The following is a 20,963-nucleotide window of genomic DNA, read 5'->3' as shown; positions in this document are numbered from 1 at the left end:
AGCAGAAGGATGGATCCTGTTTTTGCATCCATTCTATTACTCTGTGCCTTTGTATTGGGGAATTGAGTCCTTTGATATTGAGAGATATTAATGACCAATGGCTGTTAATTCCTATTACGTTGTTATTGTTATTGTTGGTGGTGGTGTGTGTAAATGTGTGTGTGTGTATTTCCCTTCTTGTGGTTTTCCTCATGTGAGATTATTCATTTCCTGTGTTTTCATGGATATAGTTAACTTCCTTGGGTTGGAGTTTTCTTTCTAGTACCTTCTGTAGGGCTGTATTTGAAGATATTATTTAACTTTGAATTTACTGTGGAATATCTTATTTTCTCCATCTATGGTGATTTAAAGTTTTGCTAAGTATAGTAGTTTGAGCTGGCATTTGTGATCTCTTGGAGTCTGTAGTACATCTGTCCAGGCTCTCCTGGCTTTTAGAGTCTTCACTGAGAAGTTGCATGTAATTCAAATAGGTCTGTCTTTATATGTTACTTGGTGTTTTGCCCTTGCAGCTTTTAATAGTCTTTCTTTGTTCAATATATTTTATGTTTTGGTTATTATGTGGGGGACTTTCTTTTCTGGTCCAGTCTATTTGATGTTCTGTATGCTTTTTGTACTTTTATGGGCATCTCCTTCTTTAAGTTAGGAAAATTCTCTTCTATTTGTACTATTCTTAGGTTTGGTCTTTTCATAGTGTCTCATGTACTGAATGTTTAGTATTAGGAATTTTTTAGATTTAACATTTTCTTTGAGCGATATATCAGTTTATTCTACTGTATATTCAACACCTGAGATTCTCTCTTGCATCTCTCCTATTTTGTTGGTGAAGCATTCCTCTGTACTTCCTGTTCTCTTACCTAGATTTTTCATTTCCAGAATTTCCTCAATTTGTGTTTTCTTTATTGCTTCTACTTCCATAGATCTTGAACAATTTTATTCATTTCTTTCAACCGTTTCTTCTTCTTCTTCTTCTTCTTCTTCTTCTTCTTCTTCTTCTTCTTCTTCTTCTTCTTCTTCTTCTTCTTCTTCTTCTTCTTCTTCCTTCTTCTTCTTCTTCCTTCTTCTTCTTCTTCCTTCTTCTTCTTCTTCTTCTTCTTCTTCTTCTTCTTCTTCTTCTTCTTCTTCTTCTTCTTCTTCTTCTTCTTCTTCTTCTTCCTTCTTCTTCTTCTTCCTTCTTCTTCTTCTTCTTCTTCTTCTTCTTCTTCTTCTTCTTCTTCTTCTTCTTCTTCTTCTTCTTCTTCTTCTTCTTCTTCTTGGCTTTCTTGTGTTTTAGCTGTGTTGGACTATTCAAGGCTTGCTATAATAGGTTGTATTCCAGTGGTGACATTGCCTTGGCTTTTGTTGTTTGTATTCTAGTGCTTGTATATTTGGGTTTGGGGTTATTATAGGTCTAGGTGCTGATTTCTGAGTTTGTCTTTGTTGGATGGGTGTTTTTTTCCTTGATATCTCTCTCCTCTTTGGTATTCTGGCTGGGGTGGCCTATGGTTGAGCAGAGGGTCTCTATGTGAGTTGGGGGCTGGGACATGGTGAGGAAAAGGGAACAGAGGATTGGGATAGTGTCAGGGGGCACTGAGAAAGTGAGGGAGGTCTATAGGCAGATGATCTACCTGAACTGCTGGCAGCTAGAGTGGCTTCTGGTCAAGCAGGGATTCTTTTTTTGCAGCTTCCTTAAGCCCTTCTGGGCTTCTGCCACCTTATCCTTCCGTCTCTCAGCTCCTTCCTAAAAGTGTCTTAGCTTCTCTGTATGCCCCTAGACTTCTTTCTAGACTCTCAGCTCCTAGTTGTAGCTTCAATTCAAACTCCATTCAGCAGAGTCTGTTTTGTGACCCTTTCTTTCTAAATCCATGGACTCAGATTCATTGAAGCCATACTCTGTTACTAAAAGCTTCTTGGTCTAAGAACAGCCCAATGACCAAAATGGCATGTTCCATTTTCAAATACTCTCATATGGTAACATCTTCTGCCACTACACAAACAAATGATCTGAAATCTTTCATATCTAAACTTCTTCTCACCTCCTCTTTTTCTTCTTATTTCCAAGTATCCAGGGTAGCTCTTACATATGGATATTTAACATCCAAGAGACCCCCTCTAATATAGCCCATCCTTATATAGCTGGGAATTTGCTCTATAGCAGGCTGTCCAAGGCTGATCCTGTTCCCTATACCTACCTTATCCATCTCTCCTTCTACAGGGCTTTCCCCAATGTTTCTTTTTTCTGTGACCAAAGGGAGGTTACTGTAAGAAGTCGTCAGAAACTTACGGTGGTTTCCCACATGGGTCCTGAAAATACCATGGGACAAATATGGGCCATCCTGACTCCCCTTCTTATCTTTACACACAGAAGGGTCCTCCCATGTCTACATTCAAGACTCATGAGATACCAGATGGAAGGAGGGTATCACTGGCAAACTGTCTTATATACAACCTTATGTTTAACAGGTTCACACTGGGAACAATCAAAATACAAAGAATATACACCCCAGTCTCCCAACATCTAGGAATGTGGGAGAAATTATAGATGAAAATAGAAAATATAGATGTGATCTGGCATTCAATCATCGAAGGCTGTCACCTCCCTACCATCTCCCCTCTTGAACAACACTGATTGACCCACCTCTGTTCTCACTTCATCTCTTGTTCCAGACCTTAACCTCTGCATATCAGCTACTAAATAACACTCTCCCTGGCTGCTTTGGAGAGTGTGGGTTGTGTGTCTCTCCCAGGTCAACTCATGACCACAGTTTGTGGCCTCATCCATTGGTCTATTAGACTTTCTCACCTTGTCTCTCATTAACTGCTCTGACTCAAATATCGCTACAACCCCTTATCTCTCCCACATTTTTCTGTTTGGTATCCCACACTGCGTTAGCTCCTTAGAGACACATTGTTTTTTTTTTTTTTTCATGTATTATCTTTTTTTAAAATTTTTAATATTTTTATTACATATTTTCCTCAGTTACATTTCCAATGCTATCACAAAAGTCCCCCATAGCGCCCCCCACTTCCCTACCCACCCATTCCCATTCTTTTGGCACTGGCATTCCCCTATATTGGGGCATATAAAGTTTGCAAGTCCAATGGGCCTCTCTTTCCAGTGATGGCCTACTAGGCCATCTTTTTTTTTTTTTTAATTTTTAATATTTTTATTACATATTTTCCTCAATTACATTTCCAATGCTATCCCAAAAGTCCCCCATAGCAACCCCCACTTCCCTACCCACCCATTCCCATTCTATTGGCCCTGGCATTCCCCTATATTGGGGCATATAAAGTTTGCAAGTCCAATGGGCCTCTCTTTCCATTGATGGCCGACTAGGCCATCTTTCAATACATATGCAGCTAGAGACAAGAGCTCCGGGGTTCTGGTTAGTACATCATGTTGTTCCGACAATAGGGTTGCAGATCCCTTTAGCTCCTTGGGTACTTTCTCTAGCTTCTCCATTGGGAGCCCTGTGATACATCCAATAGCTGACTGTGAACATCCACTCCTGTGTTTGCTAGGCCCCGGCATCGTCTCACAAGAGACAGCTATATTTGGGTCCTTTCAGCAAAATCTTGCTAGTGTATGCAATGGTGTCAGCGTTTAGAAGCTGATTATGGGATGGATCCCTGGATACGGCAGTCTCTAAATGGTCCATCCTTTCATCACAGCTACGAACTTTGTCTCTGTAACTCCTTCCCTGCGTGTTTTGTTCCCAATTCTAAGAAGGGGCACAGTGTCCACACTTTGGTCTTCATTCTTCTTGAGTTTCATGCGTTTAGTAAATTGTATCTTATATCTTGGGTATCCTAAGTTTTGGGCTAATATCCACTTATCAGTGAATACACATTGTGTGAGTTCTTTTGTGATTGTGTTACTTCACTCAAGATGATGCCCTCCAGGTCCATCCATTTGGCTAGGAATTTCATAAATTCATTCTTTTTAATAGCTGAGTAGTACTCCATTGTGTAAATGTACCATAATTTCTGTATCCATTCCTCTGTTGAGGGACATCTGGGTTCTTTCCAGCTTCTGGCTATTATAAATAGGGCTGCTATGAACATAGTGGAGCATGTGTCCTTTTTACCGGTTGGGACATCTTCTGGATATATGCCCAGGAGAGGTATTGCTGGATCCTCCGGTAGTACTATGTCCAATTTTCTGAGGAACCGCCAGACTGATTTCCAGAGTGGTTGTACAAGCTTGCAATCCCACCAACAATGGAGGAGTGTTCCTCTTTCTCCACATCCTCGCCAGCATCTGCTGTCACCTGAATTTTTGATCTTAGCCATTCTGACTGGTGTGAGGTGGAATCTCAGGGTTGTTTTGATTTGCATTTCCCTGATGATTAAGGATGTTGAACATTTTTTCAGGTGCTTTTCTGCCATTCGGTATTCCTCAGGTGAGAATTCTTTGTTCAGTTCTGAGCCCCATTTTTTAATGGGGTTATTTGACTTTCTGGAGTCCACCTTCTTGAATTCTTTATATATATTGGATATTAGTCCCTTATCTGATTTAGGATAGGTGAAGATCCTTTCCCAATCTGTTGGTGGTTTTTTTGTCTTATTGATGGTGTCTTTAGCCTTGCAGAAGCTTTGCAGTTTCATGAGGTCCCACTTGTCAATTCTCGATCTTACAGCACAAGCCATTACTGTTCTATTCAAGAATTTTTCCCCTGTGCCCATATCTTCAAGGCTTTTCCCCACTTTCTCCTCTATAAGTTTCAGTGTCTCTGGTTTTATGTGAAGTTCCTTGATCCACTTAGCCTTGACCTTAGTACAAGGAGATACGAATGGATCGATTCGCATTCTTCTACATGTTAACAACCAGTTGTGCCAGCACCATTTGTTGAAAATGCTGTCTTTCTTCCACTGGATGTTTTTAGCTCCCTTGTCGAAGATCAAGTGACCGTAGGTGTGTGGGTTCATTTCTGGGTCTTCAATTCTATTCCATTGGTCTATTTGTCTGTCACTATACCAGTACCATGCAGTTTTTATCACAATTGCTCTGTAGTAGAGCTTTAGGTCCGGCATGGTGATTCCACCAGAGGTTCTTTTATCCTTGAGAAGAGTTTTTGCTATCCTAGGTTTTTTGTTATTCCAGATGAATTTGCAGATTGCACTTTCTAATTCGTTGAAGAATTGATTTGGAATTTTGATGGGGATTGCATTGAATCTGTAGATTGCTTTTGGCAAGATAGCCATTTTTACAATGTTGATCCTGCCAATCCATGAGCATGGGAGATCTTTCCATCTTCTGAGATCTTCTAGAATTTCTTTCTTCAGAGACTTGAAGTTCTTATTATACAGATCTTTCACTTCCTTAGTTAGAGTCACGCCAAGATATTTAATATTATTTGTGACTATTGAGAAGGGTGTTGTTTCCCTAATTTCTTTCTCAGCCTGTTTATTCTTTGTGTAGAGAAAGGCCATTGATTTGTTTGAGTTAATTTTATATCCAGCTACTTCACCGAAGCTGTTTATCAGGCTTAGGAGTTCTCTGGTGGAATTTTTAGGGTCACTTATATATACTATCATATCATCTGCAAAGAGTGATATTTTGACTTCATCTTTTCCAATTTGTATCCCTTTGATCTCCTTTTGTTGTCGAATTGCTCTGGCTAGGACTTCAAGTACAATGTTGAATAGGTATGGAGAAAGTGGACAGCCTTGTCTAGTCCCTGATTTTAGAGGGATTGCTTCAAGCTTCTCACCATTTACTTTGATGTTGGCTACTGGTTTGCTGTAGATTGCTTTTATCATGTTTAGGTATGGGCCTTGAATTCCTGATCTTTCCAAGACTTTTATCATGAATGGGTGTTGGATCTTGTCAAATGCTTTTTCCGCATCTAACAAGATGACCATGTGGTTTTTGTCTTTGAGTTTGTTTATATACTGGATTACGTTGATGGATTTCCGAATATTGAACCATCCCTGCATCCCTGGGATGAAACCTACTTGGTCAGGATGGATGATTGTTTTGATGTGTTCTTGGATTCGGTTAGCAAGAACTTTATTGAGGATTTTTGCATCAATATTCATAAGGGATATTGGTCTGAAGTTTTCTATCTTTGTTGGGTCTTTTTGTGGTTTAGGTATCAGAGTAATTGTGGCTTCATAGAATGAGTTGGGTAGAGTACCTTCTGTTTCTATTTTGTGGAATAGTTTGTGAAGAACTGGTATTAGATCTTCTTTGAAGGTCTGATAGAACTCTGCACTAAACCCATCTGGTCCTGGGCTTTTTTTAGTTGGGAGACTATTAATGACTGCTTCTATTTCTTTGGGGGATATAGGGCTGTTTAGATCATTAACCTGATCTTGATTCAACTTTGGTACCTGGTATCTGTCTAGGAACTTCTCCATTTCATCCAGGTTCTCCAGTTTTGTTGAGTATAGCCTTTGGTAGAAGGATCTGATGGTGTTTTGGATGTCTTCAGGATCTGTTGTTATGTCTCCTTTTTCATTTCTGATTTTGTTAATTAGGATGCTTTCCCTGTGCCCTCTAGTGAGTCTGGCTAAGGGTTTATCTATCTTGTTGATTTTCTCAAAGAACCAGCTCCTTGATTGGTTGATTCTTTGAATAGTTTTTCTTGTTTCCACTTGGTTGATTTCGCCCCTGAGTTTGATTATTTCCTGCCGTCTACTCCTCTTGGGTGAATTTGCTTCCTTTTGTTCTAGTGCTTTTAGGTATGTTGTCAAGCTGCTAATGTGTGCTCTCTCTAGTTTCCTTTTGGAGGCACTCAGAGCTATGAGTTTTCCTCTTAGAAATGCTTTCATTGCGTCCCATAAGTTTGGGTATGTTGTGGCTTCATTTTCATTGAACTCTAAAAACTCCTTAATTTCTTTCTTTATTCCTTCCTTGACCAAGGTATCATTGGGAAGAGTGTTGTTCAATTTCCACGTGAAGGTTGGCTTTCTATTATTTATTTTGTTATTGAAGATCAGCCTTAGTCCATGGTGATCTGATAGGATGCATGGGACAATTTCAATATTTTTGTATCTGTTGAGGCCTGTTTTGTGACCAATTATGTGGTCAATTTTGGAGAAGGTACCATGAGGTGCTGAGAAGAAGGTATATCCTTTTGTTTTAGGATAGAATGTTCTGTAGATATCTGCCAGATCCATTTGATTCATAATTTCTCTTAGTTTCTCTGTGTCCCTGTTTAGTTTCTGTTTCCATGATCTGTCCATTGGTGAAAGTGGTGTGTTGAAGTCTCCCACTATTATTGTATGAGGTGCAATGTGTGCTTTGAGATTTACTAAAGTTTCTTTAATGAATGTGGCTGCCTTTGTATTTGGAGCATAGATATTCAGGATTGATAGTTCCTCTTGGAGGATTTTACCTTTGATGAGTATGAAGTGTCCCTCCCTGTCTTTTTTAATGACTTTGGGTTGGAAGTCAATCTTATCAGATATTAGAATGGCTACTCCAGCTTGTTTCTTCATACCATTTGCTTGGAAAATTGTTTTCCAGCCTTTCATTCTGAGGTAGTGTCTATCTTTTTCTCTGAGATGAGTTTCCTGTAAGCAGCAAAATGTTGGGTCTTGTTTGTGTAGCCAGTTTGTTAGTCTATGTCTTTTTATCGGGGAGTTGAGTCCATTGATATTAAGAGACATTAAGGAAAAGTAATTGTTGTTTCCTGTTATTTTTGTTGTTAAAGTTGGCATTCTGTTCTTGTGGCTGTCTTCTTTTAGGTTTGTTGAGGGATTACCTTCTTGTTGTTTCTAGGGCGTGGTTCCTGTCCTTGTATTGGTTTTTTTCTGTTATTATCCTTTGAAGGGCTGGATTCGTGGAGAGATAATGTGTGAATTTGGTTTTGTCGTGGAATACTTTGGTTTCTCCATCTATGTTAATTGAGAGTTTGGCTGGGTATAGTAGCCTGGGCTGGAATTTGTGTTCTTTTAGTGTCTGTATAACATCCGTCCAGGATCTTCTGGCTTTCATAGTCTCTGGTGAAAAATCTGGTGTAATTCTGATAGGCTTGCCTTTATATGTTACTTGGCCTTTTTCTCTTACTGCTTTTAGTATTCTATCTTTATTTAGAGCATTTGTTGTTCTGATTATTATGTGTCGGGAGGTATTTCTTTTCTGGTCCAGTCTATTTGGAGTTCTGTAGGCTTCTTGTATGTTCATGGGCATCTCTTTCTTTAGATTTGGGAAGTTTTCTTCTATAATTTTGTTGAAGATGTTTGCTGGTCCTTTGAGTTGAAAATCTTCATTCTCATCCACTCCTATTATCCGTAGGTTTGGTCTTCTCATTGTGTCCTGTATTTCTTGGATGTTTTGAGTTAGGATCTTTTTGCATTTTACATTTTCCTTGATTGTTGTGCCGATGTTCTCTATGGAATCTTCTGCACCTGAGATTCTCTCTTCCATCTCTTGTATTCTGTTGCTGATGCTGGTATCTATGGTTCCAGATTTCTTTCCTAGGGTTTCTATCTCCAGTGTTGCCTCATTTTGGGTTTTCTTTATTGTGTCTACTTCCCTTTTTAGGTCTAGTATGGTTTTGTTCATTTCCATCATCTGTTTGGATGTGTTTTCCAGTTTTTCATTAAGGACTTCTACCTGTTTGATTAGGTTATCCTGTTTTTCTTTAAGGATTTGTAACTCTTTAGCAGTGTTCTCCTGCAATTCTTTAAGGGATTTTTGTGCTTCCTCTTTAATGTCTTCTACCTGTTTACCAGTGTTCTCCTGTATTTCTTTAAGTGTGTTATTAAAGTCCTTCTTGAAGTCCTCTACCATCATCAGGAGATATGCTTTTATATCCGTGTCTAGCTTTTCCGGTGTGTTGGGGTGCCCTGGACTGGGCGAAGTGGGAGTGCTGGGTTCTGATGATGGTGAGTGGTCTTGGTTTCTGTTAGTAAGATTATTACGTTTACCTTTCGCCATCTGGTAATCTCTGGGGTTAGTTGTTGTCGTTGTCACTGTTTAAAGATTGGAGCAGAAGCTGTGTTCCACTCACCAGCAGTCTCAAAATCCCGTGGAGGGGGTCCTGGGTAGCTGGTGGGTGTCAGCTGACCCTGCGCTCTAGCTACCCCGGTGCTGGTCCGGCCGGAAGAGGCCTGTGGTCCTACTCAGGCCGGTTTTCTGCTTCCCTAACTAATGCAGTCTCAGGTCCCGCGCGCAATTGGATTGGAGCAGAAGCTGTGTTCCACTCACCAGAAGTCTTAAGATCCTGTGGCGGGTGTTGTGGGTAGCTGGCGAGTGTCAGCTGACCCTGCGCCCTAGCTACCCCGGCGCTTTTCTGACCGGAGAGCTAGAGACACATTCTATAGGCACCCTGGAGTCCTCAGACTGTACTATTACCTTGACCCTCAGCACTACCACCCAGGCAGGCCCTGTGTCCAAATGTTCACAATGCCTGGACCTCTGCACCACTCAAGTTTCTTCCTGTCTAACCTCTGGGTGGTCCAGCACTTGTGCCCTATCATTGCTTTTCCTAAAATTAGGATGGTACTTGTGAAAGAACCTTTGCCAGTCCCCATCATTGTTTATAACAATGTGGCATGACAAATGCCCTACCTCTTCTTGCAGTCCTGGGTATAACTGTTGCCACTGCCCTGGAATAGTGAGACTGACTACTTCCCTAATATCCACCATCAGTTTTTCTCTCACTTCATCCAGGACCTCCAACAGGTGGCTCAGACCATCCTCAGCCTCCAGGGAGAAATGACTCATTGGCTGTTGTAGTGCTACAAAATTGGTGAGGATTAGATCTAATTAACGACAGAGAAGAAGGGCTCTGCCTCTTCCTCTGGGAGGAACAGTGCTTCCGTGACAGCCAATCATGAATCATAATCGACAAACTCTAGGCACATTTCCAAACCCTTAAAGAATAGCTCGATGCCTCTGGTCAATGGATCATTGCTAGTATGGAATGGGGGACTGCCTTACCTAAAGCCCCTTCTCCTTCTTTTCCCAATCCTCCTCATTATACCCTGTATGAAATCCTTCTTATCTAGATTTCCTCAATGACAATTTCAACAGATTTCTAACAAAACCTTTAGTCAGTTCTTATCATAGTTCATAACTATGGGAGCAGAGGCCAACAACATCTCCCAACCCCATTATGTCCTGACAGTGATGACCAAGCTTGCCCCATGGACTTCAAAGCTCCCAAATGGCAGGAAACAGTTTAATGATAACATAGTCCTCTTTCCCAATTCCTGACTATTTATCAATAGTAAACAAAAAGAGGAAGAATGTAGGGGAAAGAGACCAAGAAAAGAGCACCCTGACTGACTTGACCACAAGCCAGGGAAAATCTCCCTGACTTTAGCCTGACCCTGGCTCCACAACTTGGAAATCCTCACACCTGTGACTCTGCCCCCGCCCCCCATACTTTCTACTATCTCAATGAGTGTCCTTTACTAGCTAGCTCACTGAGCATGCTCCAAAACCCCTATAAAAGCTCCTCCCCTCTCCACCAGCCCACTGCAGCCTCTCTGTTCTCCACAGTAAATCTTGTGTGAGGTTTGCTGTGTAGTATGACCTTGTGGTATTCCTTCACTTCTAACTGCCAGAGAAACATTTACTCTCTCTCTCTCTCTCTCTCTCTCTCTCTCTCTCTCTCTCTCTCTCTCAAACACGCACGCACACACACACACACACACACACACACACACACACAGGATCCCTCACTGAACCTAGAGCCTTCAACTTTGACCAAACTGGCTCATTCAGGATCCATCTGTCTTCTACTCCCCAGTACAGGGATTACAGGTCAAACTGAGGCCTTCATAACCACACAGCAAGCACTTTACCCTCTTCCCTAGCTCAAGCTGTGTTCATTTTTATGTTTGATCTATCCTTTATCTCTAAGGTACAAAGTCCAAGCTTAGGACATGAAAACCCACCAATTTCTCAGCTCAAACTCCTACCAGTCTGCCACACCCACTCCAGTAGTGACCCCCGTGACAGGCCCAAAAGCCTGGATGCAGTCCTGAGGCAAAAAGTTCATGGAAACTTAGTCTCCTGGAACCGTGGCATCCTGTATAACAAATTCTCCAAATCTGTCCTTGCTTTAGTCGGTAAATGGATCTGTGTGCTTTCCCTCAATATTGCTTTATCATAAATGTCTCTAAGGATTGATTTTGACATATAGCTAAGTTAGATTAGCCTCCACCAGTTTCCAATGTCTTAGGCAGTCCTGGAGTCGGTAATATTGTTAATCTGCTCTGAACTCCCCACCGGCAGTGAGTACTTCTTGCCATGCCTTCCAAATGCTCTGGAGTTACAAATGAAAGATACAACCACCCCAGCCTTATGTTTACTATGCACTTAGCAGCTCAAAGGCTGGGCCACTTCTCTGACTCTTAACTGGCTGGATGTTTTCTCTCCTGCTCACTCAAGTCTGATCTCTCTGCTTCCCAACATCATGGCAATTCTAAAAACTCCTCTTTCTCTTGCTCCCTTGGACAGGAAATCTAAAGTCCTGCCTCTGTCTCCTTGTCCAGCCATTGGCTGCAGGCAACTTTATTTCACCAATAAAAGCCAACTGAGGACAGGAACCCTCAGCGTCTCACATGCAGACATGCAAATTCTCATGGGATTTTGGGAGCTGAATAACACAAAGAGCATTACAAGCAATGCACAACAGAGAGGGAGGAAGAAGAAGAAGAGGAAGAGGAGGGTGAACTTATTTCACACTCAGAACTAAGTGTGCAGTCACAGTGGGCAGTGCTTTCTGTCTCTGTGGATCTTATTGTTTGGCTGAGTATGGGAGTAACCAACAGCTTTCTGATTGGATTTAAAGCCTGTTCCACAAGACAAAACTCATGCTTAGTGCCAGTAACTGAACCAAATGCCTGTAGCTGGCTATATCATCAGCCCTAGGTAGAACCTACTATTATTATTCCATTAAATGGACATAATAAGAAACTGTCCCTATACCCTTAGAAGCCCCTTTTTATAGTAGATGGAGACTAACACAGACACCCACAACTAACCAACAGGCAGAGAATAAGAAGTTGTGGAATGCTCAGCTCTAAATGGGACATCTGTGTTATAAGCTCTCTTCCCAAGGCTCAGAGGTTATCACTGCAGAGAACAAAAAGACCTTAGGAGCCAGAGATAGTGAAACAGCATCTGCCTGACATGTCATGGCTGTTGTACACATGAGCTGGTCATGGCTGTGACTCAACAAGCAAGACTGCACTGGATCAAGCCAGCCAGAGTAGACAAGGCAAGAGCTCTCCCATGTGACACTTTATGTCAGCCTATGGCTGCTAGAGGTGGGGGAGAGTAAGTTTCCTTCAGAGACTCACGACAGGAGAGACCAGCCATGCTCCAATAGATGGTCCTGCACCTGTGCACTCTTGCAGGCAGCACTAGGTGGATTGATGGGCTAAAAACAAACAAACAGAATAGGAAGCCATGAGATTGGAAGGGAAAGTGGTGGGGATATGAAAGGAATCAGAGGGTAAAGGGTGGGGTGCACTTGATTAAAAATGCATTACGTGCATATATGAGATTCTCAGATGGCACTGAGTGAAAAGGCCCCCCTAGAGCAGTGGTTCTCAGCCTTCCTAATGCTGCGACCTTTAACACAGTGCCTCATGTTGTGGTGACTTTCACCTTAAAATTATGTCACTGATACTTCACAACTGTACTTTTGCCTCTGTTATGAATCATAATATAAGTATATGATATATAGGGTATATGATATGTGACCCCTGTGACAATGTCATTTGACCCAAAAGGGGCTGCAAGCCACAGGTTGAGAATGGCTGCTCTAGAGTGTGGAGTCTGAAGCCTAGCTATGAAAGCATGGGGGAAGATCCTGTTTCTCTGGGTATTTTGAACAATCAGATGGGAGAGGAAATTTTCTGGTATGGTACCCCAGCCCATTTCTGGGAAAAGCAATAATTGGAAAAGCACAATTAGGGAGGTACACACGCAGTCACACAAGCGTGTGAGAGCTTCTGTCTTCCTTCCTCCCCTCGCTGCTTAACCCCCCTGTTCTGTCTCAAGGAAATGAAGAAACAAAGGTTGGCAGGGCAACCAAGGTCGTCTTCATCTTAAAAACCTTTAAGCAGGCAACTCAAAGCCTTCTTTCCTACTCAAGTAAGAAATCATAGAGACGAAGAAACAGGCTGGAGACAGCACTGAGAGTATCCCCAGGTGTTTAAAAATGTCTTTTAAATGTATTTTAATACAAAGGCTGAGTGTGAATTAAGAAAAGAGCTCTGCCTGGCTTTGAAGAACAGGCGGCAACTGTACTAAGTTAGCTGGACCTATAGTAAATGGTTGCATCATTTATATATACTTCTTGCTTGGAATTTTGTTCCACTGGACAGCCTAGTAATTGTTCATGGTAGCCATTTAAAAGATTTATGAAGTATTTTATGTGTTTCCTATGTGTTGCTAGGCAAATAATAGGAAACAATAGAGGCAAATAGTCACAGACCTGGTCACTGCCCTCACTGCACTTACATTTGAGATAGCATAGTTGAGTGTGTCTATCATGAAGGGCCTGAGCGTCAGAGCAGAGGAAACAATGAATGGAAGGACACAGGCTTAGAAGAAGAGAGGTCCCAGCAGAGAAAGCAATATCTGCACATCTTAGGCAAGAAGTCCAGAGACCAGTCTACAGAAGCTACTGTGACACACAGACAGAAAGTTGGTTGTACAACAGCAAGAAACCGAGGGCAAGGTGATGCCAAGCATTCAAACCTGGCCTCAGCATCTTCCTTTGTCAAGTGGGGTTGCATAGTATAAGGGTGGTAATGTGGATGCTTAGAACTCTTGCTGCTGCTCATGGGCCTCTGGTCACTGTTGTTCCCTTCCCACACTGCTTTACTGAATGACCTGCACGTTGAGTCACAGCCACTGCTCATGTGTGCAGATTTTCAGATATCTTGCTTTGTCTTTGACCGCAGTATTGATTGCTCAGACTTAGGGATGCTCTGTCTTGCTAATCTTTGGATTTCTGAGGTCTTGGACATGATACTGCCTTCATAACTAATTTCTGAATAATATTTTATGAAGCTACAGAGAATGGTGTGGCGTCAAACCTCCCCCTTTAAATTTGATGAGCCTGTTTTAAAAATATTTCTTTTCAAAATATAGTAAACTTAGAGAAAAAATGAATACATGGTTATTTTGACTCAGTGTCTACAAATACATCCTTGTAACCAACTGTCATGGCCAGAACAGACCTTCCCTTCCCCCAGGAAACATCCTGGCCCCATTTCAGTTGCCCCCACCTCTCGTGTGATCACCATCCTTGCTCCAGTGTTCCCACTTTTGTTCTCAAGCACTGCTCGCCCTTTGGTGTCTACCTGCCTGGGCTCATGTTCCAATGAAAAGTCCATCTGTGTTGTTGTGTGTAGCCAAACTTTGCTCATTTCTATTTCTGGTTGGAGATTCACATTGCAGGTGCTACACATATAATTTATACCACAAATCATATATTCCATTCCTGATGCACATTTGGGTAGTTCCCAGTTTGGGGCTACTGAAAATAGTACTGCTTTCAACATTCTAGAACATGCCATGTGGTGAACAGGTATCCAGTTCCTACCATATATGCAGAAGTGAAATTGCTGGTCCCAGACCACATGTGTTTAGCTTTAGGAGATATGGTTGGTAGAGAGATTGTGCCAACCAACACTTGGCATTTTCTTTTTCATCTCTGTTTAAAATGCACTTTGAGGGATGGAGAGATGACTCATTGGGTAAGAGTGCATACTGCTCTTGCAGAGTCCAGTATCATCCACTATGGGCAGCTTACAACCACCTGTAACTCTAGCTCCAGAGATCCAACAATCCCTTTGACCTGCATACCCCTGTACTCATGTGTCTATGCATACACATTTAATTAAAACTTAAAATGCATGTTTGGTTAGGGTGGGATGCAGGAGAGTATGGCACTGCTCACATCCTTGGGGACATAACTCCACCGTGCATTCTGGTGGCTTCTGTTAGATTTTGTGCATTCAACAAGCAATGAGAAGGGCCCTACCTGCTCTGCACTAGCCCTTGGGTACTCTAGGTGGAAAAGAGTGCTCAAAGTGAGATATGAGTGAACAGCTGAATCCTTAGCTATATATGCCATGTGCCCTGAGGACACAGTGTGATCAGCTTTCAGCTTAGGGCCACAGAATAGCCTTACAGATGAGAGGGCTTCTCAGTTTACTTCCAATGTGAGTGACAGTTACTAGAGTCTGGTCCTGAACTGTCATGGGGGACACATGTGACTAAGCTCAGAATCACAAAAGGAGCACTACATAGTGCCCTATATTGGGTACGTGGAGGTCCCTCTTTCAACCTAGTGTAGTGGGTTGGCCTAATGCTACTTGTATTTTAATGCTAATATAGGGCCCCCAAGACTGGTTGTCCCAGAGACAAGAGAGTCTACATGTAAGACGATGAGTGTCCCTGCCCCCATGTTATTTCTGCTGGTAACTAAAGATGCCAATGACCAATAACTAAGTAGAAGAGACATAGGTGGGGTTTAGGTTTTTCAGGCTTGGGGTGTAGAGGAACTACGAGGGAAAAGAAGAGTGCAGGAGGAAGAAAGAGAAGCCACCATGGGTTAGGAATAAAGAGAATGTGACCCTTAGGGCTGCTCAATTGGAGTTAAGAGCAGCCCAGATGAAACATATTAAATAATTACTCGGAGTTATGGAAAGGAAAGTAGATTCTAATAGCATAGAGAGAAGATATCTGCTCAGCAATTGTGCTGGTTAAAGCTTATTGTAAATATAAAGGCTGTGTGTGTCTTTCATCCAGGAGCTTAAATAGTCTACGGCAGGGTAGAAACCTTGGGATAGAATTTAAATAATTACTACAACAACCTAGGACATGAACCTAGGACCCAGCCATAGGCTTCTAAGATAATTTTTCATTCTCTACTCAGAATCCTGAAGATCTCCTACCTGCCTCCCCCATAGATCTTCTTAACATACATGGCAAGTAACCACCGAAGCCACTAACAGTCACTTCTAGGAGTGTCAATCAAGTGCTCATCCTGTGTCAGAGAGAACACGAGACATGGTTTTTAATTCTTGTGATTGCTTCTCAAAAAGTCATTATTAGCCCCACTTTCTAGCTAGAGAAACAGGTCCAAGGATGTATATCCAAACCACACCGTGGAGGTTGGAGAAGCAGGAACCAAACTTAGGCTCTTTTGACTTGAGACTCATGCTCATGTTCTCACTTTTTTGAGGATAAATCTCTGCTTTTCTGTCCATCAGTCTGTAATCTACATACACACACACAATCATTAAAAGATAGTTTTCAAGAGGAAAAAAAAAGTAAAACCAAGACTTTCCTCTGTATGTAAAATATGTGCAACTGTGAAAGATTTTACTCAGTTCAAGGAAAAATTGGTTCAAATGAAAATCTAAAGAACAATAGCATTATAAATAGGGTGTGCACGCATGAATGCATGAATGGGGAGTACACATGAGTGTATGAATGGGGAGCATAAATGAATGTATGAATGGGGAGCATAAATGAACATATGATATAAATCAGGTATGCACAAATGAATGTATGAATGGGGAGCATAAATGAATGTATGATATAAGTCAGGTATGCACAAATGAATGTATGAATGGGGAGAGGTAAGAGGGATTTGGAACAGGGAAGAGGGAGGTCAGGGGCAGAACTTGCTTGTGTCTAGGACCCATATTGCATGGCTACAGCTCACAGACTTGTAAAAAGCACGTTCAGTAGACTATGGTGGGATTCAGAGGCCTTGGAGAGGCATCTTCTAAACAAGAGACAGTTCCAGAGGCACACTTGTTCCTTTACTGGCCTCCACATTTGAAGATGGTTGTTGTGTTCCTTGACAGATTTCCTCAATACAAAAAGTTGGAGATCCCTCTGATGATCTTGAATGATACACCAGCACCTGTCCTCTGTGTCCTGGTTCCTTGCTTTAGTTAGGCATCAGCTGGTTAATGGACAAATGAGAGAAATATAGTTCTCACATTTCAGGAGCCTGAGCTAAGATCACAATGCTAATATACTCTCTGTCTGCTGAGGAACCCCCTCTGTGGGGCAGTGGACCGTGCCAGAAAACTTGGTAAGGTCAAGTGGGTTCAGAAACCCTGGTGGCCTCAGACCTGATGACAGTAGGCATTTCACCAACTCCTGACTAGGTTCCTGTTACATGACCATGGCACCCCATGAAGAGAATCATGACAATAAAGGGGCAGAACCCCAAAGCTCCTGTATATGCAGATGAGGCATCCCTAACATCCCAGACCAAGCCAATAGAAAGCATCTGCTTTTAGACCCCAAACCACCCCAAAATGTACATAAGACCCTGTCCACAAAGAATAAAGTGTGAGAGTTACTTCATCAAAGATCATCTGAGAGTGCCTGTCATGTAAGAGCCATAACACTTTGGGGGAGAGCTCTCCCAAAGTTTTCCGGTTGGGAGCTGCTTGAGCCTATCTCCGTCACTTCCTGACCTTGGCTCCTAGTGGCAGTGCCCTAGTGGCAGTGTCCTGCTGGCTAGCTGAGCCCCTCCACTGACTCTGCATAGCTTTTCACAGCAGGAGAGCAGCAGCAGAGAAGAGTGACTCCCCTTCCCCTTCAGAAAGTGCAACTCCTTTGGCCGCTCCAGCGAGACCAGAGCTCTGCAGATCTCAGCAGATAGTGTCTGGTACACAGACCAGCAGCTGGTGCCCAATATGGGATCAAGAACAGCAGACACACTGCAACCAATACCACAGGAAGGTAACCCCACTCCCATAACTCTGGAGAAAAGCAACCTGTCCTTCTCCTGCTTTCAGTCACCACCATCCCATGGGGTTGAAAAAGCTGAAGGGACAACTTAAGTCTTCTGGCCAGAGCTACTCTCTGGTGTTGTCTGGAAGCTCCTTTAGCCCCTGTCTAAAACCCAACAGCCCATAATGGACATTGGCAAAGACTCTCTATCTAACTTCTCCTTAAAACAAAAACAGAGATCCTGGTAACAACAGTGGCCACCTAAAAGCCACAGGGCAGCTGCCAGTTCTTAAATCTGCAGGAAGGCTTAGGGTTTTAGAACCTGTGGAATCCCTCAAAGGGAACATTCCCATTGGACAAACATTTCTCTTTTCTGTTATAAATGATTGGCCCCACCTGCCCCATCTTCCTTCACCCAAGGACAGTGCTCCATTAGAAAAACCCATGAGTTTCCACTGGCCTCTCCCCCTCCCTATTCTACCTTTCCCCATCCAACCAGAGAGAGGTATCTCTCCTCCCCACTCCTGGAGCCACGAAAGATAAAAGACCTACCAAAAGCTTAGACAAAAACTCACCAAACTCCATAGTCCCCTATGCTCAACCATCTACCATGCAACAACTTTGCAATTTTTGTGACTCCTTTGCAAGAACAAACTCTGCCTCCCATGGTACTCAGAACTCAAATGAGAGAAATATATTTCTCACTATATTTCCTGAGATGATATCACAATGCTCGTATATGCTCTGTCTGCTGAGGATACCCTTCATGGTTCACAGGCCACACTTCCTTGTATCTATACCTGGGAAGTAGGAGAAGCTGAGGAAGCCAGGTAATTTCATCTAAAAATATGGCACTGCAGTGTTAGGGTTTGGATTTTAAACGTCCCAAAGTGTATGTATCACTACATTACTGATCAACTTTCTCCATATGGATTTGGGATGGGGAGAACATTTCAACCATGGTACTTACTTGTGGGTACCCATCAGTATCTTAACACTTCCACTAAGGCATGGTACACTAGTGTAATAATGTTTAGAGGCAAAGTCTTAGGAGGTGGATGGGTTGTGATGGCTCTGGCCTCAGGGATGAATTAGGCCATTTCTGGATCATACAGGGCTTCCAGGCTTTATTGTAGTGATCTTTTCTTCCTGTTTGCTTCCTCACTGCCATAAAGATCAGCTTTGCTCCCAGCATGCTCACTGTGGTGATGCTCTGCCTGACACAGGTCCAAAGCTAGGCAGCCAATCAGCCATGGATCAGATCCTTTCAAACTATGAGTCCAAACAGATTATTTTCCTTAAGAAATTATTATCTATGACATTTTGTCACAGTGACAGGAAGCTAACATGCCTGATATGCTCATTATTTTAAATTAGGTATCTTGGAAATCAGCAGACACTGGAGCAGGTCTTATTCCAATGTTCCTTTATCTGCCCAAAACTAGATATGCCAAAGAGAAAAATGACTGTGTCTTGTCTGTTCCCCAAGGCTTTGTGTGATGGGAAGGGAGACTGAAGAATGTCATCACACATGGGCAGGTGGTTTTTAGAAGCTAGGAGGATAATTTAAAGGCTACTGTCTTATCCCCTTGTTTGGCTTTTTACCCCAAAAAAGTGACTCGATAAAACCCAATGTCCCCTTCTTTCCTCTTCCCCATGAAAGAATGGTATACATGTACCGTGTACGTAAATTTCACAGAGGTACTGTGCAGTCACTTTCTCCTAATTAAGCTGGCAAATGTCACTTCATTTCATCCACAATTAGAAGGTGCAGGGGATGCTGTCCAGCTGTCCTATAAGGACCTCATCCATAAGCATCCCAGCCATGAGTACTGACTGTACCCTCACAATGCTAGCAGTTGCCCCAGACATGAAATGCATTCTGTTGATATATTCTGGGCATCTCGATCATGTTCATATTCTCTGTCAGTTAAAGAATTAAAAGGCAGGAAAAGTCTAGAACAGCACAGGTGGCAGTGGAGAACTCTCAAGCACAGTAAACAGGGTTAGCAGTTTAGGATGTCTTTCCTGGGGTGAGGAAGCATGCATGTGCAGCAGACACACAGAGAAACACCCTCTGCTTTGCAACAGGGACTTGGAAAGCAGAAACCCAGTCTCCTCTTGAGAGCTGGGGGTGATAAGCCTCTAAGGAATTTCTCTCACCTAGTTTAGGACTGGTTAGTTTGAAGGAAGCTAGGGCGGTGGATTGTCCTGGAACTGTTCTGTGACATATCCTAAGCAGGCTTTAACTTGTTGAGCCAGTTCATTAGCAGGGGCCAGGGAATATAGTGGGGGAGCTGCTGGTGGGAGACAAAAGCCTACAAAGCCTTTGTTTTAAGCTGCCAGGCTTTTGGCTCAAATCAGGAGGGTGAGGAAGAGGCTGGCTATCTTGGAAATTTGTTATCTTTATTACCTAGTCATGGCCCTCTCCCTGTGTGTCTGCCTGACACGGAGTCTGCCTAACTCCTGGTCTCTCATTCCCCACTTTTAGAGGTCACCCTAACTGCTGCTAGGGGCTTCGGGGGTGATGAGCACTCTTAGCTACTTCAAGCTGACAAAGGTTTCGCAGTGGAGGGGTAGTAGTCACAGTGCCTTGGAGAAGGGTCCATCTGAGGGGCCACACTGTGAAACTTAACTGGTAAGTTTAACTTAACTGGTCCAGAGCATAGGACAACCATTTGGTGATAGTTAAGTATCACTGGAGCTTGTCATACAAGTAAGTGAGCATCTGTAATGTAGAAAATGCTATAAAAGGGAGACTGTTAGTAATACTGCAATTCCTACTGAGAACACAGCTAGAAAACCAGCTCAGGTTAGAGGAAGAGAAGAAGCAAGAAAGCCATGCAAAGATTTGGCTTGTGTGTTCTGTCTGCACTGGCAGTGCTATAGCATCTGAGAATCATTCTTTTCTTTGACAACAGGACACAATGCATGTGTCTTCATCCTTCTGAGTGTCAGGTCCTGCTGGCTCAGTCGGTAGAGCATGGGGCTCTTAATCCCAGGGTCGTGGGTTCAAGCTCCACGTTGGGCACCACCTGTTGTGGGAAATATTTAAAAAGTCGACCCACCATCTCTTCTGCCCCGCTGGTCTACATTCTGTTCTAGTACTGGTACTGATGGGCCACAACACTATGTCCCGGTGGGGTCCAGCTCAGCGTGTTGGCTAGAAAATGCCACACAGGTTCACGTCTGAAGTCATCTTGTTTCTCTCTTCTCTTCCTGCGACCTCGCCATCTTCCCCAACTCTTAGCTCCACCTCCCTTTTCCTGTCCAATCACAGGCCTTCCACTGCCCTAAT

At 42.7% G+C, this 20,963-nt stretch overlaps 1 non-coding gene across 1 annotated transcript; it reads left to right on the top strand.

Annotated features, from left to right (window-relative positions):
• Nucleotides 1–20,623: 20,623 nt before the first annotated feature.
• Nucleotides 20,624–20,696, top strand: Trnak-cuu (transfer RNA lysine (anticodon CUU)). The gene has a single exon. It is a non-coding gene; the product is annotated as a tRNA-Lys (tRNA).
• Nucleotides 20,697–20,963: the final 267 nt, after the last annotated feature.

The sequence above is a fragment of the Mus caroli genome, unplaced genomic scaffold (assembly GCF_978045245.1).
Source record: "Mus caroli unplaced genomic scaffold, Mus_caroli_1 scaffold_11, whole genome shotgun sequence".
Lineage (NCBI taxonomy): Eukaryota > Metazoa > Chordata > Mammalia > Rodentia > Muridae > Mus > Mus caroli.
Note: the sequence above shows the minus strand (reverse complement) of the source record. Positions and strands in the feature narration are given on the sequence as shown.